A 22,631-nucleotide genomic window follows, 5' to 3' on the forward strand; every position below is an offset into this window, starting at 1 on the left:
CAGCTAGTCAGCAACAGGGCTAGAGTTTGAACTTGGCAAACAAGTCCACCAGAAAGTCTTCCTTTATTTTTAACTCTTTAAATGCAAAGACTTAAAGTTGCTGACAGACCCTTCATGTTTCAGAGTATTCAGTAGGTAATGGCAGGAGCTCTTTTTTTTTTTTTTAACTGCAGTTTCAAATAACTGCATGAATCATTGCAAGATACTATGTTCTCAGATTCTCCTTATCTTCTCTCCATAATGTTATCTAACTCTTTCGAGAAAGCCTGTGCCCACCTCTGGCTTCCTGGCTCATCACTATGTCACTCGCTCCAATGTTGCACTTTCATGGAGTTGGCAATGGCTTATCCAGATCTGCTCGATAGAAAGGAACGGACTGCTTGTGTCTGAAATAATCAGAAAGAACAAGCAGCTTGTCTCTAGAATGATACCTTACACGGTCTGCGGGGGGGAAAAAATTGCAAGAGGAAACATGCCTATGCTTTCCAGTCTATGGAAATATCTTCTGAGATAGCTGCTTCCTCCTCCAAGGAGAAAAGCTCAAAGGGAGGAGTCGGCTTTCACCCAGTCCAACTGCAAATCAGCATGAGAGGTCGCAACAGAAATAGGTACAGTCAGACACCCACCACTTCCCATTCCCAGGGCCCAGGGGACAAAGAGTGTTTATAATTACAGACCTTGGATGCCCTTCCAGTCACCAGATTCAGAAAGACACTCTCAAGGGAAAAACCCCTGAAGTCTACTGAGCTATTAGAGATCAAGAAGCTGATGCCTTTGAACAAGGGCAAGCACACCCCAAAGCCTCTGTTTTTCCCACAATTCTCCTGACCTCAAAGCTTTCTTGCCTCTTTACAGTTGACAGTAGCTTGTTGGAAGTCCAAACTTCAGCAGGGCCTTGGAAGCCTTTTAGGACCCAGTGCCACTCACCCGGCCCCCTCCTCTGACCCCCACCTTGCACTGCAGCTTGATGGTCACAGGGTCTGGGACAGGTAGGCAAGACACTGACTATTTGCTGAGTCAGCAAGTGCTTGCATTGCCCTAAATGAACCAAGTTCTTTTGTGTATCCAGGTCTTACTTCAAACTAGTCTTGCTAGTTTGAATCGCCCTTCCCATTTCTCTGGATAACTGCCTCCCTTTTAATAAGAATCAGCTTTGGGGTTCTCCTTCCTTGGGAAGTCATCTTTGACCCTCTTCCTGAGCTGGATTAGGGACAGTACTTTTTCAAAAAAGATCCTGATATGAAAGAAAAGAAGCAGCACTTGGTTTTGCTTTGATAAACACATCCAAATTTATATCCTAAATAAGTTTTGTCTCCTTTAAAGAAGCCACTTAGCCCATTATAAGAGATCAGCTCAGTTTATGGTGTTAGTACCCTTCTTAGGAGACTCAGAAATGTGTACAATCTTCCAGAAATGTGTACAATTCTTCCAGAATTCTGACTGAGTCCAAAATTCAGGGCTGCAAGGTAATGGTGGGGATCATCTCAATCTAACTTTACATATGTGGAAACTGAGGTCCAGGGAAAAATGAGTTTATACCAGAGACCAGATGAAGCTGGGACAGAGTTCAGCCAAGACCTTGGCTCATCTGAAAACTCACTCAAGACTGTAATCTTTCATCTCACACCCAGAAAAAAATCCAGTAAATTCCTCCCAATGCCTGCTTTGAGTTGCATTCAATGTTTTGTTTTGTTTTGGGCTTCACAAGCTGAAGACTAATATTGTGCTGAAAGTATAAAGAAAAGGTGGAATGTCCTAAGAGCTCCAGATGGTTTTGTCATAAGATACATTATGTCCAGACATGGGGTCACCCCTAGTTATCGAGGATAATCTTTCTTTTTTTTTTTTTTTTCAGTTAGGACTTCACTAAATTGATGAGACTGGCCTCAGATTTGAAATCCGCCTCCCGAGTTGCTGGGATTACAGGCGTGTATTACTGTGCTTGGGTTTTAGCAAGGATAATCTTAAGGTTCCAAGGGAACTAGTTTCTAGTTCAATGTTCTCTAAACATCCTCCATGTGCATAACACTTTGTCCTTTTTGGACATATCTGAATATTACCTTTACCATTATTTACTTTTTCCTTTAACTCACTTTTCCTTAACTTGCTTTTTTAAAACAAAAATATCTACTTTGTCAACCTAATCAAAATAAGTAATAATCCAAGAAATCATGGGCTTGGTATGTTTTTATATTCTTTCCCTAAAATGAATACATACTTTTTAGAACATGCACTTGACACTTAAAAATCACCGTGTATGCTACTAGTGGGCATACAACATGATAGGAAAGTGGGATTTTATTCCAGAGCATATTTGATTCTCTCTAGAGTGAAACAATTGACTGGTATTCTCCCCCTTTTCTATTCAGTACATGTATAATGCACTGATTTTATCTGAAAAGCCCATCAGGCGTAGCACATGCAGATCTCAAACTAAAACTTATCCTTACACTAACAGTCTTTCTTATCAGCTGCTAGATCACTATGCCTTCCACACATTTGATCTGTGACTTTGTTTGAAATAATCCTTTACCCTAATGTTCTTCACTGACTATTAATAAATTACAAGCAAACAGCAAAAATAATTACCCTTTCACCTAGGAAAACACTGGTGACTACATCTTAATGGTCTGCCAGTGACATACAGCTTTACCCAGCATAATGGATGCAAATGTGTAACAGGATACGGGTAAGTTATTTTCACACAAGCTGTCACTTGTCACACAAATTACATGGGCTTCTATTAGCTGCTTAATTCACAGGTTAAGAAAAAAAATCCACTTGTAATAACCGCCTCATTCCTGGATCCCCCAGGAAAGGCAGAACCAACCCACAAAACCACCAAAGAATAAAGGCTTTGGGGATGGCACATTTTCTGTGGGTATGAAAATTCTTCTGTGAATGGTGAAGTTGGTCAAAATTGTCCAAGAATTCAAAACGCTTCAGAAAAGGAGAGGGAGACCTGAGATCACGAGAGAATCCCCAATCTGGATAGTGTGCTGTTGCAGGAACACGGTGAGTTGGTTGAGTGGTTTATGGGTCTGCCAACCCCGGGCAAGGTGAAGCTGGCGGGGTACTGCTGGTGCCACACAAAAGGAGATGCTAGGGTCAGCTGCTTGACATCATCCATCTAGGCTGGACAGAGCGGTGCCTTCCATGCACATTACTGAGGAGCAGTGACGGGGGACCCAAGGCTGAGCAGCCTATGTTACAGAAGGCCTTAGGGCATGAGACTGCAGCTGTTTGTCACCTAGGACTCTGTTGGTATTTTCAGTATTTTAATAGCCAATATTAATCCACTATCTGTTATGTACCTGGCCCTGTTCTAAGCAGTTTGTATGTATTAACACATATAAGAAAAAAATCAGAGAAGGTTTAACTTGGAAGGAGTGTTATCTACTTGTAGTAGAAAAATCCTGGACCTACAATAAGTACTTTGTCCCCTACTAGCTGTGAGACCCTGAGTAAGTTCTGACTCTTCTGGGAGTGTTTTCTTATTTGTTAAGGGGGTAAGGCAGATGAGAAAGGATGAATTCGGTTTCTATATGAAAGTCAACTCTGAGCTAGCAAGCTGTCTCAGGCACTGTGTTGAACAGGATTCTGAGCCAGCACTGACAAATGCCACAATGGACTAGCAATGTCTGCCACAATGGGGGGAGGAGCAGAAGCAGACATGTCACCTATTTGCCATCTTCAGACTACAGCATCTCTTAGTCTTCATCCTGCTCAAATTATTTGAATGAATGGTTCTAACCCACTGCCCCACTAAATGCAATCTCTTTTTAAATTAGAGGGAAACAATGAGGATGAGCTTTGTAACTTCAGACACCTTGTTTTTGCCATTGGCTATGTGGCCTTTAACAAGTAATTTACTTATCTATAAAATAAGGATGAAAATATTTAACCTGCAGAGCAATCTTGTTTGTGTTTCTGTGTGTGTTGCTAGGGATCAAACCAGGGCCTTGCTTACACTAGGCAAGCACTCTACCACTGAGCTACATCCCAGCCCTTAAGTATTAAATAAGTATGTAAAGCATCTAGTATAGTAATTGGCATACTGTTGATATTCAATTAAGTAAAAGCCACTATTGTCATTTTCAGCACTGACATTAGTCGATCAATCTCAAACTGCATCAACTACATTTTCTGACTCAAGATTCATATCTTGCATATATGCTTACAATGAAAATTAATTACCACAATTTTTCCTAAGGAATAAACTTGAACTCTTTCTTTCTCAAAGAAATGTCTGTAATCCCAACAGCTTTGAAGGCCAAGTCAAGAGGATAGCAGGTTCAAAGCCAGCCTCAGCAATTTAGCAAGGCACTAAGCAACTCAGCGAGACCCTGTCTCTAAATCAAATACAAAATAGGTCTGGGGATGTGGCTCAGTAGACAAGTGCCCCTGAATTCAATCCCCAGTACCCACACTCCCCCAAAAAAGAATACCTATTCATGGCTAGTCTTATTTCAAGATTTTCAACCTTCTTCAAGCCAACCCAGATGCTTTGAAAGGCAGGTCCTAGATGCTATGTCACTTCATCTGTTAATACTTCAGTATCCATCTCTAATTCTTAAATTATCTCATAATTTTTAATGTATTTGTTTTTAACCAGATGCAATGGCAACTGCAAAGCAGGATTAGGATATTGTTCCCTCACATCCCTTAATAACATTCCAGAAGAGTCACTAACAAGCATACATATTAAAAAAAAAATAACAAGGGGCTGGCTCAGACAGACACGTGGGGACTGCGGTATGCATGATTTATTATAGCTACACAAAATGAGTTATTTCATTCTTTCAGATATTTATGACACTGTTAAAACACTGAATACATCAACATCAAAATTAATCATGAATAATATTTAATTAGTGCTTGACAAGGATCAATTTGGCAACTCTTTTTGTTCTTTCTCCTTCCCCCAAATAGAAAAATAGTCATAAACTAAAGTGTTTTATTTTTTCCATCTGCTTCTGGTAAAGCGCATCCCTGAATTGCTAACTTAGTTGAGATCTCCTGAACTTTCATATACCCAGGTAATTAGACTCAGATGCTGTCCGGACTTCGATTATAAATCAAGTCTGTATATGTAAGCAGAAATCAGACTGCTCACACCAAGAGCGGGTGTCGCTGTTTCTCACGGACCTGCCTGTGGAGTAGCCAAGCCCTCGCCTCAGAGCTGAGCAGAGAGCTGTTCTGTGTCATTCCCTTTCCATGAAGCCCCTGCTCTCTCCTCTCCAACCTCCAGAAAACACTATTGACAGTTTAATTCTTTATTAACAAAAGAGAAAAGTCCTCCTGGGCATTTAAGCAAAAAAATTCTGCCCAGAGGTACACCAGGTGCCAAGCATGATACTAGGACACAGGGATAGTACGCAGCAATGACATCTTTCCAACCATCTCACTGACATCCAAAGCACTGGGCGTCCCGAAAGTTCTTCATGGCGCTGGGCACGGCTTCCCTATCAGGGTACTTTGTTCTATAGAGGAAAGATTAGGAGAACTTTCTATTCATTATTTTGTAACAACACATGTATTGATTTAATAAAACAGCAATATTTGTTTCAATTAACTTGATATTTTATATTATGGAGCCAAAGGCTTCTGGGGTTTTGATGTTTGAAAGGAAGGGTTAAATGGTTGCTTTTAACTTAAAGGGAGGGTATCCAACTAAGGGATCTCCTTTTCTTTTCATCTAACTTATATCAAGTAAATTTAGGGCTGAAAGGTCAAGTGCAGCCAAGACCCATCAGTCTGGAGAGCTGGGGAAGGGGCAAGGAGCTAGTTTTTGTTGAGGAGCCCCACATGTCATGCCAGGAGCAGCCTGTACTTCAGACAAGCCTTATAGCAACCCTGAGGTGGAGCTCAGGTGGGTGTATGAGGTTTCCACAGCCATTGAACTAAGACATAAGGGTCCCAACTCAGACCATTCTGACCCTACAGTCCAAGTTTGTATGACAGAGGCCAATGCTCTACAATGGATCCTCCATCCTCATATTTATCACTAGCATTCACCGAACACAATGTGGTAAGAACCTTCCATGCATCACCTCTATGAATCTTCATTTTATATCACTGCTATTTCCATTTTCAAGTTAAAAAAAGAAAGTACAAAAAAAAACGAGGCTTAGAAAGGGTAAGCAACTTGCCTGCAGTCAGGTAAGGAAGCCATCTGACTGCAAGTCAAGACTCTCAGTCATTCTGTTCCGTCTAGCCATAGACAAATTGAGCCGCACCCTCACCATTTCACCAGAGGTATGATACTCTGAAGTTCTTGGGCCCCATAAATTTGTCAGTTCTGCTGACTGCCTGGACAGGTGCAGGATGAATTTTTCCCCATGTAAGGGCACAAATAAATTTAGAATTCTAAGTGCTTCAACAAAGAACACCCAACACACTTAGAGCTCATAAGGACAAAAATGAATAATGGGCACAAGCAATAGTTGAATGATTTTTCACAAGGGAAAGGAATGGTACCATGGGAACTAGCCAGGGTTTATCAGCTAAGCTCTTAGAAGATAATATTGAAATAAAAATTCTATCTGCTTTTACCCTCCCCGGGCCCAATGCTGAATTTCCCTCCCTCACAAGGTCAGTAGATCTTGTTTCTGCTTCGCTGACTCATGTAACCTGATAGCTTCTGGAAACAAATCAATGATTACAAGATCATCAAAGTATGTGATTTTAATTAAAGGAGGGTCCTATGTGGAGCAGGAGGGGCAGTGAAGCCTGCACCAAGTGCCCAACCCAAGTACCAGGTGAGAATCTGTTCACCAGGGTCTCTGTCCCTGCAATACCTTCTTCTACTTCTGCCTCCACACCACAGCCCCTGACTGGGCCCAATTCTGCCTTGAACCCACATCAAATCAGGTCATCCCACCTAGAACCTCACGTGTGACGTTTTCCAGATGCACCTCTGGAAGCGAAAAGTCAGAGCTTTAAACAGCACTCACCACCAAAGCTAAAAGAAAGACTTGAAATATATAGGGCTTTGAAGGAGAAAAGAAAAAAGAATGAAAGCCTAGACTGCCAAAAAAAGAAAATAAATTGCCATTGTTGTAAAATTGTGTTGCACAGTGAGAATGCAAATATTATTCATGTTAAAGAGAGGGTTGACCTGAGATGTGATTTATAGGCACTTCAAATGCAGTACAGGAAATAAACGGAAAAATTAGGGTGCAAGGTCACCGAGTAGGCAAGAGTCAACTTAAGGGTAAAGTTAAAAACTTGAGGAAGGGAACACGCAGTTCAACCCACCATATTAAATTAAGATCTGTCTTCACTTTGAAGTAATAGGAAAAGTCAAATATTAAGGTGGGTAGGCTACGAGAGGCGTTTTCAACTCAACATTCTGAGGGCATTTTCTTCTCAAAATAGAATTCTTGTTATGGGGTGAAAAATGTCAATGCCAAAGGGATGCTTTCTAAGGAAAATAGGAAGTTTGATGTAAGCCACCGTGTTATCACTCAGTCATGTGAACACACTTTGGTGACAAGTCAAAGGACTTTAGAGGCACTGTCTTGAGCAAGAATAAGGAATCCAAAATGAGTTTTGTTTTTAGGGATGTGCTTTTTTTTTTTTTTTAAATAGTCAAAAACTGGTTTGGACTGTGCTCAAGCTTATCCATGGCCAGGGAGAGGCCACAGAAGCAGAAGGGGTGTTGAATTGTGGAGATCGGGGACTCTGCTCTCTCCAGTCACCCTGCCCTTTGATCATTCTGTTTAAACCTGAATCCAGTTTGTAATTAAAAGTTGGCTTCTTTCTTTCTATTTTTTTTCTTCTTATTCCCTCTCCAGATAATGTTGTGAATATTTCTCAAAAAACCACTAGAGGGCAGAGAGTTTTGACATTTTGAAATTAATAACAGCTAAATCAGCCCAGCTTCCTGATCATTACTGGGAGCAATCACAATAAAGGCTGCCATGGAAATTCTAGGCAGCCTGTGACTGTCTGTGTCTCTTGTGCCTGAGTCCACAAGAAGCAAAACAGCCCAGGTTCTGTAGAGCTCTGTACTCCTTTACAAAGAAAGAAGCCAGGCTATGGCATCCAGGGACAATTGCCACCTGATAAAGGGCAGCCCAGAAGGGGTGCTCCATGAAGGGGACAATACAGAGTGAGGCTCTGAGACACCTAACCTGCCCTAGCACCTCCCTGCCTGGAGAATAGACCAGGGCAGGGCTTCCCCCAGGCGCAAGCATGATACTCTCCACTCAGGACAGAGGCTACCTTTCCCCCAGTGCCTCCCACCTGCATGCCCGAGGTACTCACCTACTAGGGTTTCATCTGGCTGCACAAATGTTGGGTGAGAAAAGAGAGGAAATCAGGAGCATCAGCTCTGCCTAAGCAGCCCTCCTTTTCAGCCTTCATTTACAACTCTCACCGAGCTGTTGGGCTGGAGCCCTGGGAACGGGGATGGGCAGCCAGAGTCAGAGTTGGAAGCAGCATCTTTAGGGCTGCTGTGATGCTGGGAAGAAAAGGGGCCAGGAGAAACCGCAGTGGGCCATGCAGACTCAGTCCTGGGCTGCCATAGTCTATGGCTCCCAAAGAACAATCACCTGGTCTCTCAGAGGCGTTCTCATGCTGGAAGATAAGGGAATATGTTCTTGAGGCCCTAAGCCCTTTCACTGTCCCTGCTCCCAGCCTGGGGACCCGAGTACAAGGGCTACAGCTAATTATGAGTCATCATTATCTGTGGCTGTAAGGATCCTCATGCACCCAAGTCTTCCAGGGTGTCTGTGGCAGAGAAATCTGACCTCAGCCAAGGGTGTGGGAAGGGACAGTAGGAATTTCCTTGTTTCTTTCAAACTTGAAACTTAGAATTCTAGGCCAGGTATCATTAAAACTTTCCTGGGGGAGGCCTCTGCTGAACTTCTCTAAGTCTTGGTTTCCTGAACCTGCTGAAAGGTGAGAATAGGATTGATTACTTCTGCACACAACCACGAGCTGGAATAAGCCAATGAAGCAACCCTCACAAACCTGAGTGCCAGTTACAGATGCTCCTCAGCTTACCATGAGGTTGTTCCTGATAAACCCATTGTCCTTTAGCACACACCTGATCTACAGAAGGTCCCAGTTTAGCCAGGCCTACCTTGAATGTGCTCAGAACACCTACATGAGCCTACAGCTGGACAAAACATCCAACACAAAGTGTATTTTATAATAAAGTGTTGAAGATCTCGTGCGACTTATTACCATAGAGCACGCTGTAGAGTGTCAATCCTTCCCCCTCGTGATTATGCAGCTCCTTAGGAGCTTCAACTCGCTGCCACCACCCAGCATCATGATAGAGATCTTACCACAAATCAGTAGCCCTCGAAAAATACAAACTCAAAACCTGAAAGACAGTTTCTAAAATTGAATGTGCACGTCAACGTCTCACCATCATAAAGTTGTAAAGTCTGGGACTATCTGTGTTTTTCAGTCAGTCTCTTATCTGCAAACCTCCAGGGAGAAGAGCCCACTGTCTCCTGAGATAGCCTGATGTCCCACCAACGGCCGGGATCAAAAAAGGCACGTGGTCTCCAGCAAGCAAGTCCATTCTGCCTGTCACTTCGCAATGACTCCAAACTCATCTTGTGACCTCATAAAAAGATGCTTAGCTTCTTCAACTGTCAAATAACAAAGCAGACTACAAAATCCCTAAATTCCCTCGGGGATCCCAGAGCCATCATGATTCAAAAGTATGTCTCGGATCACATCTGCCTCTTAAGCAGCTATGCCGCATAGCATAGTTGGTTCATCTTAATCTTAAACCCCCAGATCTGTTTCACAAGAGCTGCTTCTAAAGCAGGCCTTCCACACCCCTATCAGAATGTTTGCCCTTCAGAGAGAGCTTCATACTTTTCTTCCTGAAGGTTCCTGCTGGTTCTGAGCATCCTGAATCTGCATTCTGTCATCAATGGAAACTGCTTCTCTCCCAGTTTAAGTTATCTCTAAACTGCAGGGGAAAGAGAGGTGTCCTGAGCTTTTAACATTCAATTTCTTTTCATGGCCAAATCACAAAAATAGGGAGGATTTCTCCATCAAAGCTAAGAACCAAAGATCAAGGGATAGAGCGCAGTGAAGGGCAGGAGAGGGGAGTCCAGTTTTTTCATTTACAACGTGGTCTTGGCCATGGGACCTATAACCTCTCTTGACCTCAACTGCCTCTCCTGGGAAATGAAGGTAATAATAATGCCCACCTCATCATAATAAATACAGCCATTTTCCAGGAGTCCTCCCTACACACCAGGCACTATGCCAACAGCCTGGTAGCATGACCTCATTCATCTTCGCGACATCCTCATAAAGGATTCACTATTTTCATCTTTTGCAGACAAGGAAACTGAGGCCTCGAGAAGTTAAATTGCTCTTCCTAATCCTTACAATAGGTCAGTTATGGGGCCAGGGTCAGAACCCCTCCCTCACCTGGCGATATCACTGTCAAGGTGAATGAGATCATGTGGACAAATACCAGCATAGAAGCTGACATGTATGGTCAGTTACTATTTTTATTAATGTCCAGATTAGTCTAATCAGGGCCCCTCTCCTTCCCATTGTTCATCTCTGACCACAAAACCCCAGCATGTGAGGAATAGAAAAGAAGATGGAGAAGGGCAAGAGAGAGGAATTTCAAAGTGTCATGAAGAATCTTTTGTGGGTGGATGAGTAGATCCTGATTATAGTAATGATTTCATGGGCATATATGATTTGCAGGTTATCAGAACATAATATTGTATATTTTGAAATATACCAATTGTTGTATGACAGTGATACCTAAAAAAACAAAATAACAACAACAAAAAAAAAAAAAAACCAGCATGAAGTGGCACAGAGGGACAAGCACAGACTCAGGGACAGGCAGTTACCAGCTGTGTGACCTTGGGAACATTACTGTCTCTCAGCTTCAGTTTCCTCCTTTATAGCCTAGGAGTAATACGAGTACCTCTAACATTAGTATCAAGAGTAAGTATAAAATTAATAATTTGCATAAATGCCTAGAATAATATAAATAAAAAACATTACCCTTATGAAAGAGGTGCGTGGGCAATGTATTATCTCACTGAAGGCTAAACTAGGGCTCTAGAATTACCGGTAGGTTTCTATGAGTAACTCAGGGTGGGCTCTTCTGCTTTATAGGCACTGTCTACCCCACCACCAGCCCATACACATGTGTGCACAAGCATGTGCGCTCACACACACACACACACACACACACACACACACACACACACACCCCTCAGAGCTTCTCCTCAGAGTAGAATGAACCTTAAAATCCTTCCATCCCTGGTTCTGATGTTTTCTACTTATATGGCCCTAGGCAACCCAGTCAGACTAAGAAAAACCACCTCAAAAGAGAAAATACATGTAGAAAACAATGTAAAAGTTCAAAAGTACAATTATAGTGATCCTTTCAAAGCCCCAGTGAAAGGATATAACATAGGTGTTCCCTAAGTGACATGGCTTGGGAGGGCACCGTGATAAACAATTCTTAGAACTATCTGTCACTCATTGTAGTCTAACGGAAATCTGAGTTTAATGACTGATGATCATATCCCTTCAGAGCTCCAAATTATACACCATCTCCCTTTTTGTCGCCTCCAACAGGTATTAGCACCAAACCTGGTCTAACCCTGATTGGTGGCATTGTACTGGATTAGTATCTGCCAAGATGGAATGAATCCTGGCAGCTCCCTGTGTAGCAGCCACTGCTCATAAGATAATTTCTGGAATCTGAGGAGCTCGGCCCATGCAGATGACCTCAGCAGGCCAGGTCACCCTGTGGCAGTAAAGACGGAGGGGCCTATTGCCCAGGTTTCTAGAACTGGATAGACAACCACCAACACTCAAGTCTGATGACTAAAGTGGAGTTAAAGAGGGTCTTCAGAAAGACCCTCAGGAGTCCTGGGTTCATTTGAGAGTTCTTCCCAGGCTGTTCACATAATAAGCCAGGCAGTGGTCTCTGTAAGAGCCTTGCCTTTCAGAAGTTTCCACAGCAGATGGAGGCACACGGCTTTAAAGGAAAGCCTCTCACATCCGTCTGTGCTCATTATTGGCCCTCTTCTCCGAAATGCTATATGTTATCTTGAGCCTGTTTGTTTTTATCTGTCAGAGTGGTTTATTGTTAAGGAAATATGGTGTCAGCTGTCTCTTCCCCACCATCAAAGCTGCCACATTAAAGTTAATAGTGTTTGACTTGCAGAGATCTCTTACCGAGGTAACCCAAGAAGGCCCCTGCTGGCTGTTATTTTTCCGGCAGTCGAGGCACCAAATGGATGCAATAACTTCATCAATCTTTTCAGGAAGAAGAGAGGGGGGGGGGGGAACCCTGCATGACTCTATATAGAAGATGCTCAATAAAGGCCTCTTGGATTCATGAGGATAACTCAACCCTTCCATTTTAATAGGCTGCTTGAATGAAGTGATCTCCATCCTGAACCTGCCACTCAGGGTCCTGTGGCCTGTGGCTTGTCACTTCCCAAGTCTGAACTTCAGTTTACTGGTCTCAGAAATAAGGGAAATGTCTTTGGAGGATGTCCCTTCCACACGTCTTACAGTGACGACTGATGTGTAAAAGAAAATAAAAGCTAACTTTTTCTGGCTAAAGCAAGAGAGAGAAGTCCCACCTTCTCAGCACCTCTACCTTCCTCCATAAGCCCACCACCTAAACCCCATTCTTCTCCCTCCCTTGGGGTCCTGAGCAAACTCTATGGGCAGCCACCCCACCCTTGACTTCCTAGAAGAGCATCTGAAATCTACTAGCCCAGATTCTGCTCAGAATCTGGATTCTATATAAAGTAACCTGAGATCAAAACATATGTGCACCGATTTTAATCTGCATAATAATGGAAGAGTCTCTGCTCAGTGCCATACAAACTTGAAACAGTTAGGGCTTTGTTTTATTTTCTGTGTCTTAATCCTCTAATCACTACTCTCAACTATAAGTTGTCAAATATCCCTTCCAGACTCACTAGTGTATCTCAGGTGACTTCCATCACTTATTGCAAATTAGTTCAACATGTACCAATCTCAACTCAAATTTTTAAGTCTCATCACCTTCCTCTCCTGCAGAGCAGGCTGGAGCTGGAAGTGCAACTCTTTGGGACACATCCTTACTCGGGTGGGCCACCCTCCTGGGTGGGAAAACTAGTTAGAACTCAAAGCCAGCAGAACTGCACAGTCCTGACATGGTACACTCCGGCACCCTTTCCACATCAGCCTGCACATGTGGGGACCAGAAAGGTAGAGGTGCTGGGCCCTCTCTGCACCCTGCCATCCCTCTCCAGTTCTCTTCTCTGTTCTAGTAGGCCAAGGGTCAGATTTGCATGCCCATTGACCAAGCCGATGTAGAGCAGAGAAACCAAAAACCCAGTTTTCCTTCCTTGCAAGCAAGGAGTAGTCCTCCCTTCATTCAATTTATCAGGAGAATCACCCCACATACACACACAAACTCATTCCATCTGAGAAAGGAGAAAAACATGAACACTGTTCCCCTAAAAGGCAACAGCCAAGAGGACGCTCCCCTCTTTCCTGTTCAAGTTGTCCTATGCTTTTGTAAATAACCTGTAAGATGAGAAGAGTCTGAGCCCAAAACTAGAGGGGTGGATCAATGGTAAGGACAGAGAGGAGCTTTAACTATCATTGGCTTTCTTCACATGTTGTATTTACAACCAAGACTGTAGTGTCAAATCCAATATCAAGAGAGGAAAAAATCCCACCAAACATCCTGTATTATATAAAAACTAGGATGTCTATCAAAATATATTGTATTTATACACATGGTCGAAGCTTGGATGGGTACCAGAACAGCACACCTGTGTAAAACTCTAAAGAATCCCAAACCACATGTTTATTTTTATTTTTGGTCCAAGTCTCTGAAGGAGAAAAATAATCTAGAGCAAAAGGAACTATTCATTCATTCATTCAGACATTCATTGCTGTCCATGTAACCTTTCTTTAGGGGCTAAATACTTGAGGGGGACAATTGTGACTGGTCCCTGATGGTTATTTCAAAAACCGCAGAAATTCACAATGTTTTTACATTACTTTTCAAGAAACTTCTGTACACAATAGCTCATTAGGATTTTCACAACAACCTCCTAAGTGGGTTAAGGTACATATAACCACTATTTAAGACTGAGAAAAAGAAATGTGTCAAGGTTGACTGACTTGCCTAGTGCTGAGATGAGTTGAGTGTGGGCCAATTCCTCATGCCAGGTTCTTTCTCTTTAACCAAACTGTTACCAAATGAATCTGTGACTTTCTTAGATTTTCGAGGATCCTTTCAATTTCAATATTCTGTTCCCTTGTTTTCCAAAGTTTGCTTATCAGATCACTTGTAATGGTTTTGAAAATAGTCGCTTGTGCTAGTTTTATGTTCAAAAAAGATGGCTATCACGGACTCTCTGTATTATTTCAAAGTGAACTGAAGTCAGATTTAGACTTTTACATCAAAAGTCTGCAGCAGCCTCAATTTTTCAATCAAACCATCCTTTGGTGTAGAAAATTATTTCACTACCCACATCATTTAAGCTATTCTGAAAACCACATTGAAGTTCTTTTTATTAATCTTTTTCCTGCTTCAAATCCTTCCATCAGGCATTTCTGTCAGGCTTCCTGAAGGGCCCCATATGCACACTTCCAACTCAGAAATGTGTTCTTTTTTGGTTCACTGGAATTCTTCAGAATATTTGGCACTGAAACATATTGGCTTTAATTAAAAGGCTATGATTTCTGTGAATTCCCATTAAGCCAGTGAAAGAAATCTGTATTAAAAAAAAAAAAAGTTAACACATTAAGATACAGTTGTACTGAAAAATGGTTCATGTTTTTAAAAACTACTTAAGCAGATGAAAATAAGCTGCCTGTTATAAAAATCTGCTCATATTTAGTAAAATCCTTCTCTTCTAAGTAGAGGGGTTAGTTTAGTACATATGTGCTTAATTAGCCATGAAAACTCAACTAGACGTGAACCATGCAATCCAACCATCCGCCTGTTGATGTTAAAACATAGATCCTATTAACAGGAATGCAATTTAAACGGTTAAAAAGTGATAAAGTACATAACTCTGATCTGATAGAGTTTGAAATATGATACTGCTATATACTAATGACAAATCAGTTTTGAATTATGATTCCAGTAAAGCTTGAAATAACTCAAGCATGTTAATTAGTGATCCACAAACTCAGGAACTTACATGATGTGTTATATTCAGTCACACCTCTTCATCCATGAGCAGAAGCCATATTCTCTAACATTCAGAGAAAGGGGGGAAAAAAAGCCATACAAATTCTCTTGAATTCCAGGTCCTACTTGCCCTAGAAATACCTGACATAACTTTATCCATTCAGCTTAATTATCTTTAAAATGCATTATAATTCAACGCAGTTTCTCCAAGAACAATATTTAAGAGGACCCATAAAATAGAGAGAAGTTTACTAGTTACCAAGAAATATACAAAGAAATCTCATTAAATCACTTCTCTTTACATCAGTGGCCCTCAAATGTGGACACACCCACATGGGCAAGGTAAAGCCAGAGATCACAAAGAACTGGGAAGAAAATGCCATTATTACTAGCTTGATTAGAGACAAATGCAAGTTTATGTACTTAGCTTTTTATTATAAAATAGCACCTAACCATTCTCGGAATAGGCTTGTGCCCATCAAGAAGATGTTGATGAACAGCAGACCTTGCTTTGACAATCACTGCTCTCCGTACTTACTACATTAAAGTCAGGATTTCTTTTAGAAGCATTTATAAATCAGATTTTAAAATTCCTTATTTTGGAAGGCACACTACATTCCACTCATCTCAATGAGCTATGTCATCTTTTTAAATAACCACAAAACAGCATGCTGCAATTTCCTTAATCAGGCAAGTGCCAGTTATCTCCCGCCCTTGGAATCAGTTCTTCAGGCCTAGTCCAAATTCTGTTTGCTCCTGTTCAGCAAAGTCCCTTTGGTTGTATATTCATTAGAAAAACGTAAAGAAAACATATTGTAACACCACTCTCCAAATAGCATGTCACCACTGCAAATTTAAGAAAACAGATGGGATTAGTGTGCCCTACCATAGGACCTGGTCTTTTGCAAAATGACAAGATCATTGGCCGAACAGTGAGGTCTAGCCAGTGTCCTTAAAATAATTATTTTCTTGGAGGTAGGGGAAGCAGCATATGAACATTGGAGAAATCCTCTCTTCAGCTCACATAAAGCAAGCCTGTTAGGTATACAGACCTCCATTCAAAGTACACCAAATGTCACTGTGACTTGACAAGAACAATAAAACTAAGAAAATCAAGAAAGAGATCCTGTCATTGCTGGCTGGCTTCCTAACCAAGTCCATAACCTGCCCATATCTTATGCACCTACTCAGAACTGCATTATATCCTGCTGGGACCATTGCAATAGCCTCCTGACTGGTCTCTCTGCCCTGAGGCTCTCTTCTTTCATGCTGCTAAACAGTCTTCTAAAAATCCAGCTCCAATCAAATTACTTCCCATCAAAAAGCTAGAATCATTGGCCCTTAAGTTCACACTGTTTAGCCTGAGATTTAAGGCCAAGCCTAACTCTTGGTGTCACTTTGCATTTCACCTAAGCAAGGTCCACTCTTTTCTGTACAGATTCCCATACTTTTGCCCTTGTAGACAGTTTCCTACCTGGAGAACCACCCCCTCGATTCTATCTCCTCATCAGCCCTCTAGGTCCAAACCTACTTATACTTAAAGGCCTAGCTGAGAGAAAATCCATGAAAAATGCAAAGAGCAGTTGCTGATCATCAGCAACAAACGTTGTGTGCTATCCTCATGGCTGCCACTGCCATGTGTCATTTAAGTCTTTAATCTTCAGGAATAAGCTCTGTGCCTATGGGATTTTAACTGTAGCTGTCTTGTGACACTGATTACTTCCTATTTTATTTCAAAGTTATTTGATTATATGTTTCATCTTCCCTTATATATTATGATCTTCTAGAAAACCTCTTATATCATTCACCTTTATATCCTCCATGTCAAGGGTACAAGGCCTACACAAATAATTAAAGGAAAACATTAAGTTCTGCATCAAACCACAAGAGGGCACAGTTGAGCTACTCTTACTGTAATCAGCCTGCAATTAGCAATAAAGGATTCAGATCTGAGAGGCTTCTGGCCCTGGAAAGTGTATCTGTAAACTTGTTTAAAGTAAATATGTACTCATTATATATGATCACAAATGTATTCACATTAACATGGAAATATGGCTCTAAAATAGTGACTTTTGAAGTAGTAAAATAAGATACATGGTTCAATTTTGCTAAAATATCTATTCTTAAATAATCATAGAAAAAAGTGCACAAAAATGTTATCCATTGTTATCTCTTGGGAATGGCATATGTTATCTCTTGGGTGTGGAATACGGATTATTTTCCTTCAATTTTGTATCTTTCTGTATTTTATATAACCAAAAATATTAATTTTATAATCAGAAAAATAAAGCTACTTACTTTTTAAAAAATCCCTGAGTATCTACTTGATTCTTTTTTGCATCTCATCTCCAATCCCATGTCTGATGTATTTAAAAGTAAATACAATATTTTGGGTATTTTCTGACAGATTAAAGTAGAGGTTCCCAAACTCTCTTGGTACACAGTGTTTTTAGTATCTCAATAATTTTTTGGTACCCATGGAGTAAAAGAAACATCTAACAGTTCCATTTGTTAAGTACTGAATTTGAAAAACAAAAAGTCTTTGTGTCCTCAAAATCCAGTAACCACTTGAAAAATTAAATATAAGTTTTTAAAATATATTTTATTCCACTCCTAACTAATCACAAATCACAATTATTTAATGGAATATATGCACTTATTGGGCACGGTACAATCAGTTTGCAGCCTGCTCCCCTCATTTCCTGTTCCATGTTGATTTTCATGAGGTACTCAACTTTTATCATGGCAACCCCTGAAAAACCAGCTTCACAAAGATACAACACCATTAAAATGAATGTAGCACATCATCCCAACGGTGACACTATGAACTAACTCAAGCTAGTAACTCATGAGGTAACCCACATGAAGATGTCAAATATAGCTGTCTTTTCCCAAAATTTTTAAATATCTCACAGCACTCCTGTGACTACTGCAATGCCCCGAGGTGCCTCCATGCACAGTTTGGGAACATGTGGATTCAAATGATAAAGCTTGTGCCCTGTAAGGCTGGAAAAAGGGAAATAAAATTTATCAACTGGCTACTTTTCAGCTAGCCTTGAAATTATTTCACATCTACTAGCTCAGTCAAAACTATTTTGCTCTCCATGAACCAAATTCTTCTTTCAAAGAAAAGAAGGATGGATGGGAAGTGGGCTGAGATAAGGACTCTTGACGGTTTTCACACCTCCTTCTGTTCCCCTAAAACCCCCTTTAATCTGTTCTTTCCAACTCCAAAGAACCAGTAGCAGCCCCCAACCTAGCATGTTCCTGAGAAATAGCCAAATTCCTTCTTTGTGGAATCCAGGACTGGTTTTCCAACCAACCTACTGATTTTTCACCTCTGGACCCAAACCTGAGAAACCCTGCCAAGACCTAGGAAGCATGGAGGGCCCCAGCACTGAACTGCAAACCCTTAAGACAGCCCCTTCCCCTTCTATAATTGAAAGGGATTTCTCCTCCCACAAGACTCCCAATCAAGTACACAACTACTGCTACTCAGTCCACTTAAAACTGGAATTAGAAAGGTTGGGGTTTGTTGGGTTTTGTAATTCGTTTTGTTTTGTTTCTCTGAAGTCTGAGGGGCCCAATTACACACTGATTTAGCAAAATGGTGATTTTCTACTATCAATTCAAATGTCATTGAAACAAATCCAAAAGGACTCTCCAACTTGTGTAAAGGAAGCTCCAAGAAAGGCTACTTAATGAACTTAAGATCTCAGGGAGGTAGAAGCAACCCAAGTGTCCATGGATAGAAGAATGGGTAAACAACCTGTGGTATATCCATACAATGGAATATGATTCAACCTTTGAAAGGAAGAAAATTCTGACACGTTACAACATGGCTAATCTTGAAGACATTGTGCTAAGTGAAATAAGCCAGGCACAACAGGAAACATATTGTATGATTCTACTTATATGAGATATCTAGGCTAGTCAGATTCACACAGAGAAAGAATGGTGGTTGACAGGCACCAGAGGGAGAAGGTGAAGGGGAGTTACTGTTTAACTGGTCTGGAATGTCAGTTTTGCAAAACGAAAGGAGTCTTGGAGTTGGACCTGGTGATGGGGACACATCAACATAATCATACTCAATGTCACTGTGCACACACCTAAAAATGGCTTAAATGGAAAGTTTTATGTATTTTTGACACGTGTTTTTCAAAGATCACAAGGATGCCTTTCTGATAAGAGCAGGCATTGATGTAAGTGAAATCATGTCATTAAGTGTCACGTGGAGAGCTTGCATAGTCCTAGAGATGAGTCCATTTGGATGATCTAGAGTTAAGTAATATACATGGTGTTTCATAACAGAAGGACCAGGATCTAAAGGAAACAGCATCCAAACAAGAGCAGCAGTGGAGCTCCAGCTACAGAAACAGGGCCTCCACCTCTTCCGGGCCTTGGAAAGAGGCGCACAGTATCCTCAGGAAGAAACAAGTCTCGGTCACGCCCCAACCTGCAGACCCAAGTACGCAATTCTCACTCATATTCCTTTCGACCTTGATAAGCCCCATCAATCCAAGGCACCATGAAATGGGGCCTAGAGCAGCTGCTGGAAGACATGGACAGATGCAAACTAATCTGGTCCCAAACTAAGTGTCCTTGGCTTAGGTCTTCCTAGCACGTCTTTCTGGACTACAGCGTAGAACTGATGTTGCTTAAGATGACAACCTGCAGATGCAAAGGGCTCCGCTTTCTCTTTACTTGTAGACTTGGTCTGTGGATACATTTCCAAAGTCAGACCTGAGAAATGCCTGCGGAGGAATGAACTGGGGCTTCTACAGTCACCTGGGAAGTGCATTCTCTCCAAAGGTTCAGAAAAGTCCTGCAGCACAGAAACCGGAATCCCAACTTTCTCAGTTTCACATCCAGTGGTGTGAAGTTAGTATGTGCCAACTTTTTTTGTTGGTATGTGTCTATTTTTCTGTTGGTATGTGCCTAGCTCCTCTGCCTCTTGATGTCTATGTTTTTTAAAAAAGACTGTTTTTTTCTATTTTTCCAGTTGTAGATAGACACAATATCTTTTATTTTACCCATTTTTATGTGGTGCTAAGGATTGAACCCAGTGACTCACACATGCTAGGCAAATGCTCTACCACTGAGCCACAACCCCAGCCCCTTGTTTGTCTATTTTTTAAAATATTTTTTTAGTTGTAGATAGACAGAATATCTTTATTTTCATTTTATTTTTTTATGTGGTGCTGAGGATTGAACCCGTTGCCTCACTCGTGCTAGGCAATGCTCTACCACTGAGCCACAATCCAAACCCTTGCTGTCAATTCTTTTCAGTACCACCCAATCTTGAAATCTTAAGAGCTTTTGTTGTTGTTGTTTTGTTGTTGTTGTTGTTTCTCCCTCTCTCAACTCATTCTGCCAGTTAGCAAGACTGTGAATTCAGCCCTTTTTAAAATCTTATTTAGAAACAGGGTCACATTGGGTTGCTTAGGGCCTTACTAAGTTGCTGAGGCTGGATTTGAACTCATGATTCTCCTGCCTCAGCCTCCTGAGCCACTGGTATCACAGGTATGCACCACGCACCAGACTCAAATGCTAATTCATAAAGTGATTGAGCTTTTTTTTTTAATTCCTCAGGAATCGCATGATTCTTCATAAAATCAGCTTTGATTAGTGTCGAGGGTTTCAATACAGTTGGTTGTTTATTAATGTCACTAAAGTATTATAGCCTTGAATATCAACCTGCCTTGTCTCTGTAGTTTATGTGAGGATCTAACACAATGCTTTATACATAAAAATCATTCCATACATATCTGTTGAATTAAGGAATAACATTTAGCCCTGTCTATACACCATCAAATGCCCAAACTTCAATTATATTCTCATGACAGTGATAGTCAATTTTCTCTTTCTTGCACCCCAGATCCTTTTTGCTAATGATTTTGTCTTATACACAGATTATAATATGTACACATAGGTGGCACCTCATTTTATATACATTTATTTTAAATTAAACTGTATAGTATTTCTTATTATTAAGTGAACTACTGAGAATAGTAGGCTGTTTTGATAAATATAAAATATAAAGTAGAGGATTAGGAGTGGAATTTGCAGCCACTTCTATATTGTAATATTTATTATTTCTGACATGGTTTCATACAACAGAGAAAAATTCTAATTCACAGAGAAACATCAAAAGTATGCATTTTATGTTAGTACATTGGCAAGGCAATGAATTTCAGAGCAGGTACCAGGGATGGAACTCAGGGGTACTTGGCCACTGAATCATATCTCCAGCCCTATTTTGTATTTTATTTGGAGACAGGGTCTCACTGAGTTGCTTAGTGCCTTGCTTTTGCTGAGGCTGGCTTTGAACTCATGATCTTCCTGCCTCAGCCTCCCAAGCTGCTGGAATTACAGACATGTGCCAACACACCCGGCTCATTTATTTTAAGCATTTATTTTAAGCTCAAGTACGACAAGTTATACCAGTGACACCTAAGAAATGCCATTAGTAGCAATTAAAAACACAGGTTCTAATTTAAATCCTGGCTCCACTATTTGACAGCACAGATCTTCAGCAAGTTATTCAGCCTCAGTTTCTTCACCTGTGAATTGGAAGTGATAATGGTGCTTCCCTGATAAGGTAGAAGAACAAGACTGGTGGCATAAGTGATTGACTCAGTGATCTTCATTCTACCAAAATGCTGTCTATAATGCATAGGAGAGAACATGCATTCACTACCATCCATGCAGACTCTGACCATGGAGCCTTTGAGAACTAGCTCTGTGTGGCCTTGAAGAAAGGCAAACAGGACACTTCACTCCAGTATTGTTCTGAGGTCCTCAACAACCATCAACTCCCAAGGAACCACAGGAAAATTCAAAACTTTTCTGTCCCCACCCCAGGTTCTTCCTCTGAGGCATGGCTCTAAGGAACCACACAGGAGTCCACGGGAATCCATGGCCTTGCCTGCAAGCAGTCCAGAGAGCAGTCTGGTTGAAAGCCCTCGACTTGAGCAGCCTGTCACTCCCATAATTATTCCCTGCCCTTGGAGGCCAACATAAACAGAGCATCTTTCTCAAGCAGCTCCCCCAATGCACAAACCTTAGAACTTCACTCAGGCAGCCAAGCCCTAGAAGGTGCTAAAGGGTCAGAGGGTTTGTGTGGCCAGCAGTCCAGTCCCCAAGGGACAGTCCCAGTTGCTTTCTAGTTCAAAATCCCCATCCAACAGATACTGCCTGCGCTCCAACTGTCTCCACGGCCTAATTCCTGGAACTGGCCTGGATGCTGTGGGTAGGACCCTAAGATGGGCCAGCAGATCAGAGAGCAATCTCATGCCCAAGGCACTCTGGGAAAAGGCAGGGGGTGGGGCATGGGGGAACTAAAGATGGTTCCTCAAGGGTCACATTTGATTTTGTGAACTTTATTATTATTATTTTAGTGTTTTTATTGAAATGCTAGTCCTGGTAGACACTGGCAGTGTGGAAGAACTGGTATGATTCT

At 41.4% G+C, this 22,631-nt stretch overlaps 1 protein-coding gene across 9 annotated transcripts in view; it reads right to left on the bottom strand.

The window, feature by feature from the left end:
* LOC308632719 (uncharacterized protein) overlaps positions 1-22,631 on the bottom strand; it is a 322,166-nt gene that overhangs the window by 297,768 nt on the left and 1,767 nt on the right. The window contains exon 1 of one of the 9 annotated variants that reach the window (XM_081265033.1): positions 277-386. The exons of the other annotated variants lie outside the window; for them this stretch is intronic. The gene's annotated coding sequence lies outside the window, so the exon portion shown is untranslated. Of the gene's footprint in view, positions 1-276; positions 387-22,631 lie in introns of those variants that run through there. 9 annotated transcript variants of the gene reach the window in all.

Source organism: Spermophilus citellus (genome assembly GCF_964194105.1).
Source record: "Spermophilus citellus genome assembly, chromosome: 2".
Classification (NCBI taxonomy): domain Eukaryota; kingdom Metazoa; phylum Chordata; class Mammalia; order Rodentia; family Sciuridae; genus Spermophilus; species Spermophilus citellus.